The 5,858-nt window shown below is 53.3% G+C and overlaps 1 protein-coding gene across 1 annotated transcript in view; it reads left to right on the top strand.

Annotated features, from left to right (window-relative positions):
- Window positions 1-5,858, top strand: part of VSTM2L (V-set and transmembrane domain containing 2 like) — a 19,781-nt gene that overhangs the window by 162 nt on the left and 13,761 nt on the right. The window lies entirely within an intron of this gene.

Below are 5,858 nucleotides of genomic sequence, written 5' to 3'. Positions count from 1 at the left end.
GGCGTGGATGGTGGTGGAGGGGGCTGCCCGTTGGTGTCCGCCTTCCACAGGACCTGCATCCAAACCCTTTCTCCTCAAGAAGAACGTCTCTGCTCGGTGCTGCTTTGAATTTGACACCTCGCTCTCGCCTGTCTCCCTTGTTAATGAGAGAAATGGAGATGGAGGCTTGTAGCCTCCGATAAACAACCCTTCCTGGCTAGAATTTACAAACGCTGTTTGGTTTTCATCGTGTTTATTTTTACACTTACCCTCTATTTATGGCAGATGATGCTGATTTTCTGTTTATGGCAGTAATAAAAGTCTCCTTTTAAGCTGAATTTTTTCAAGTAAAAAGGGAGAGGCTTTGAAAATAAACATCAAGTAAATGACAGTGCAGGTGGTACAGGAACTCTGCAGAGACCGTGAGGGTGGTCCCCAAAAGGTTGAACTTGGGAAGCCCTCTCTCTGGTATGTCCTTAGTTGTTCTGAGCTCCTCCTGATTGTTCAAACCCCACTCAAGTTCAAGCATGCCCCCTCCTCCGAGAAGCCTTCCCTGACTCTCCAGGCACACATAGGCTGGCCTTGACCCCTCCTAGCACTGCACTTTGCACAGCTATGTGACTAGTGCACACTCTGGACAACTGTACATTTATTGTCCATACAACAGTCCATGGCGTATGTCTCCTGTGGACTGTGGGCTCCTGGAGGGGCAGGGCCTGGTCTGAGCCTTTTGGAAGCCCAGCAGCATGGAGCCAGGCCCAGTGGGGGGTCATTCCCCGAGCTTCTACTGCATGCGGAGACCAGCGTGTCTCCACTCAGCACTGCAATTCTGTAAGCTTTTGTACAAGATACCTCCCTCTCCACTTCTGGAGAAGAGGAAATTTGTCCACTCCAAGATGAAACAACCTTTCATCGACTCACAACCTCGATTCCTCTTGCTGCAGGCGGCCTGCCAGGGCCCAGGAGGGAACAAAGAGAACGCTCAGTGCCTCCCCTGGCCCATCCCAGTGCAGTCACTCGGCACCCATCCCTGGGGATGAGGGGAGGCCCGCCTTCTCAGTCCTTGGGGGGTATCCATCTGCTTATCTAGGTCCTTCTCTAATGGACATTTCCATCTCCTGATTTCAGGGGTGCAGTGAGATTCACGGTGAGCTAGGTGTCACTGAACACTCCCTCTGTGGCCCTTTCCCCCTACCCTGCCTCCCACCGGGAGTTAAGGTGGCCACACACGCTTCCAGCCCCAGCACCCAGCTGCACTGGGCACAGAGCAGGCAGGCTCTCTGGAAATGGCCCCCACAGCGTCACACTTTTTACAGCTGAAGCGGAGCAGGAGCTTAGAGAGGACTCAGGTTTTGGCTGGGAAACTTTGTGGTCCACGTTGGGGCTGAAATCTGGCTTTGTTCCTTCGTGCTGTGTACGTCAGGCACCAACACATCCTCGCTGAGCCTCCTGTGAAGTGGGGCTGACAATGAATGGAACCACTGGCCCTGGCCGGTGTGGCTCAGTTGGTTGAGTGTCATCTCGTGCGTGCTCTGAAAAGGCCGCCGTCTCCATTCCCGGTCAGGCCACACACCCAGGTTTCGGTTCAAATCCTGTTTGGGGTGCAGGAAGGAGGCAATGGATCGCTGTTTCCCTCTCACATTGATGTCTCTCTCCCCTTCCCTCTCCCTTTCTTTCTCTTAAAAAAGAAATAAAACACGTTTTTAAAGTAGAGCCACCTCCTAAGGTCTTTGGGAGGATGAAGTGGGTCCCGTGTACTGTGTCTGGCACAGAGGCGGGTTTCCTTCTGCTGACTCGGGGTCAGGGGACTGGCCACGCTGGCCCCCAGCTCTCTGAGCCTCCGTTTCTCCTCCTGGAGTAAAGGGGCAGTGATCCCTGCTCGGCGGGTTGCTGCGAGGGTTTTGTGGGATGAGGCACATCAACTTTCTGGTTTGTGGGCCTCTCTCAGAAGATGACCCACAGGGTTGATGGGGCTGGTCCTGGACCTCAAGGTTGGTCAGGGTGGGGAGCTGCCAGCAAAGGAGCCCCGGCCCTTCCTGCACGGCCGGCATTTGTTCATTCCCATTGCATTCTTGGTTGCACTTCACATAGCAACTTTATGGGCCCTTGGGGGAGCTGCCAGCTTGCCGATCCGTTTGGCCGGGCACCCCCTCGGCTTGGGCACCAATGGTCGTGAGGGCCACAAGGAGGGAGGCTGAGGAGGGGCTGTCCTGCTGGGGCCTGATCAGGCTGCCTGTGCCCATGTGTCTGTCCCCATCCCTCCTCTTCGGAGTGCAGTCTCCCCGAAAACTAGACTGGCAAATAGTAGGTGCCCAATAAATGTTGCACGAATGAACGACTGTATGAATGAATGATGTCTATCTTCTTTGTTTTCTTTCTCTTACAGTCTCTAACTTAAGTTCTCTGGGTTTCTGTCTGACCTTTCTCACTTTCTTTATTTTTAAAATATATATTTTTATTATTTATTTCAGAGAGAAATGGAGAGAGAGAGATAGAAACATCAATGATGAGAGAGAATCATTGATCGGCAGCCTCCTGCATGACCCACACTGGGGATTGAGCCTACAACCCGGGCATGTGCCCTGACTGGGAATCGAACCATGACCTCCTGGCTCAGAGGTCGACACTCAACCACTGAGCCATGCAGCCGGGCTATTTCTTTACTTATTCAGCAAATGCCTAATAGGACCTCCTCGTGCCTGCTCCATGCTGGACAATGCAGGGGCCCTGTCCTGGGGAAGCTCTCAGGATGGGGGAGACACAGACATTCAGTATCTTCCTCTAACGCATTCTAGTGGGGCAGGGAGGGGAGGACTCGGAGACGCGGGGGACACCAAGGAGGGCCTGGTCAGAGAGGTAACCAAGGGCCCGCAGGGCCACCCACACTGGTTCTCTCCGCTCTCTTCCTTTGCTTCTCTCACACTCCAGCTCCGCCTGGGTTCCCCTGCCCAGGTGCTGCCCCCACCACCAGTCCCCCTGCTCTCACTCTGGCAGAGATTGATGAGTGGGCTGGGGTCTAATTCCTGCAGGCTTCCTGGAGGAAGCAGCCTCAAACCAGAGCTTTGAAGAATGGAACAGCAGGGAAGACTGTGCAGAGGGAAAGGAGACTTGAGACTGAACCAGAGGGTCTGGGATGGAGAATCTGAACTCAGAGACAGAGGGAGCTGGGGCTTGGGCTGGGACTGCCTTTGTCGGACAAACCCCTTTTTGGGGTCTACTGGTTGCTTGGAGGAGAAATGAGGAAGCAGAGGAGATATAAGACTGATGATGAGAAGTCGTGGGGCCGGGTGTGAATGAAATACAGATGTTGTGTCCCCTGCATAATCTAATGAGGCTACAAAGAAGCATCTTTAAAATCTTGGGAGAGAATTTTGAGCTAGAAGGTGAGAGAAAGCAGTGTTGTTTCTTGAGCACCTACTATGTGCATGAGGCATATGTTGCCTTGTGTAATCCTCCCCTGCATCCCCTCATTCTCTGTGAGATAAAGAATCCAAGGCTCAGGAAGGTAGACAGGCTTGTCCGGTCACACAGCTATGGGGTAGAGGAAACAGGATTTGAACCCGGACCTGAAGGCAAAGCCCTAGGTATTCCAGGGTCTGAAAGGTTCGGAAGAAGGTCAGGCCCCTGCTCTTGAAGGGCGGGTAAGCTCTTCCAGGTCACCCCTGCCTTTCCAGAAGCCAAACTGAGGGGCTGCACTAGGGCCACAAGCTCTTTCCTGCAGGTGATGCCCTAATAACTGGTATGGCGGTATTAAGTACCACCCCTCCCCCCCACCCCAATTAAAAGCAGAAAGGAAGATACAATCAAGCCTCCTCCTCCTTTTCCTGCAGAACCCTAATTTGCGGACAGTGGTTTTAATTGTCTTCCCAGCAAGCCCAGCCCTGCTTGGGCCCTGGGGCTGGAGAACACAATTGTGTCCTCAAAAATCTATAATTATACCTGCCTCCCCAGGGGCTGGCTGTGAGGAGTTACGTGGCAGGGAGGAGGGCTCAGGGACAGGAGGAAGTCAAAGAGGAGACATGGATTTTATGTCCTAAACTCAGCGGGGATGCTAATGTGGAGATTGGGGGTCTGGGTGGCTGGAGGGAGGAGGTGGGGGTGGGGGATCGGGAAGAGGAGCTGCAGGAGCAAGTTCTAGAAATTATCGGCTTCCACTCTAGAGCCCTCTAGAACTGGGTGCAAATGTAACTCACTCTTAACCTCTCTGAGCCTCAGTCTTCCCACCTAGAAATGGGCATCACAGTGATCACACCTGCTCCTTAGCACGATGGTGGGAACATGAGAAATGAGTGTAAAGCAGCGGTTCTCAATCTGTGGGTCGCGACCCCTTTGGGGGTCAAAAGACCCTTTCACAGGGGTCGCCTAAAACCATCAGAAAACAGATATATAATTACATATTGTTTTTGTGATTAATCACTATGCTTTAATTATGTTCAATTTGTAACAATGAATTTGGGGGTCACCACAACATGAGGAACTGTATGAAAGGGTCGCGGCATTAGGAAGGTTGAGAACCACTGGTGTAAAAGGTTTGGCTCAGTGCCTGCCACAAACCAAGGACTCTGTATTTATTAGAGTTTGTTATTGCATCATCATCATAGACTCAAGGCGGGTCACCTACCAGTTTCTGGTGCCGATAGGATGTTTTCACTCGCAGAGTTAGGAGAGGGAGCAAGAACCTCTCACCAGTGAGCGCTGCCACTTTCGGGGGAGGTGGGAGGAACTGGCTGCCCTTGTCAGAGTTAGGAAGCGGATGCCAAAGTGTGGAGCCTGGCGGCTGAATTTCACCTGATAATTCGGACCAGATTCTGAGGCTGATGGACCCCTGGGTCTTGGTCACAACTGCTGGTCAGATGTAGGTTCAAAACCCAGTTCTGTGAATCTTGGGCAAGTCCTGTCATCTTTCCTCATCTGTCGAATGGGAGTGAGTGGATTAGAGACAGTGTCTGCCTGGTGCTAAGATGCTCAATGAATGTTCTGCATTTTTTTTTAAGGCTCTCTGGCTTTCCCCTCTTATTGCCTCGGCTCACAACACTCCCTTTCTTCTTGCCTCTGCCACCCGTCCTTCAGGGCCCAGCTGACATGCCACCTCCTCCTTCCTCAGGCTTCCCTTCCCCCAGGTAGCAGTGACCCATCCCTCAGATTGTCTGAGCTGGTGGGGTTCTCCAACCATGAATTCTAATCCCCATTGTACAAAGCAGCAAACTGAGGTTCAGAGAGGAGGAAAGATTCTCCCAAAGTCACACAGCAAGTCTTTGGCAAAAACAGGCTCAGTTCTCCGTTCCTGGCTCCCAGTCCTGCACTCACGGTGCCGTCTCAAATGCACAGCTTCTCCCTGAGTGAAGGGTCCCCCGGTGGTGGGTCCTTTGGGCGGTGCCTGGAACAGGCCTTCATGTTGCCACCGGTAAACAGGGAGACTCAGATATGCCATCCAATGCCCAGAGCCTCAGTTTTCCCACTTGTCCTGAAGACATACTGCCCCGTTCACCACTAAGGTTGGAGCCAATGGATCCTGAGGGGCCCTTCCCCACCCCACCCCACCCCACCTAGGCAGTTCCTAGGGGGGATCAGAGAGAATCCGGGACCAGAGCCCACGCCCACAGCCAACTCTCGTGGCCCCATGAGTTCTTGGAGCCAGACTCTCTGTCTTCTGACCAAAAGCCACCCTGTGCCCACTCCTGACTCAGGACTGTCTGGGCAACACCTCCTCTAGGAAGCCTCCCCGATGGCCTCAGGCCGGGTCACATGTCTCCTCTGTGCCCACCCAGGCCTTGCGCTCAGAATAAAACAGACCCCCTCTGGCCCCACAGCCTTCCTTCCACTGGTGTTTCTGCCCTGCTGGGTGGGGCCTCGAGGACTGCAGTGGCAAGATGGGGGCG

This window comes from Myotis davidii, unplaced genomic scaffold (assembly GCF_000327345.1).
Source record: "Myotis davidii unplaced genomic scaffold, ASM32734v1 scaffold38, whole genome shotgun sequence".
Taxonomy (NCBI): Eukaryota; Metazoa; Chordata; class Mammalia; order Chiroptera; family Vespertilionidae; genus Myotis; species Myotis davidii.
This window is presented reverse-complemented; position numbering and strand designations above follow the sequence as displayed.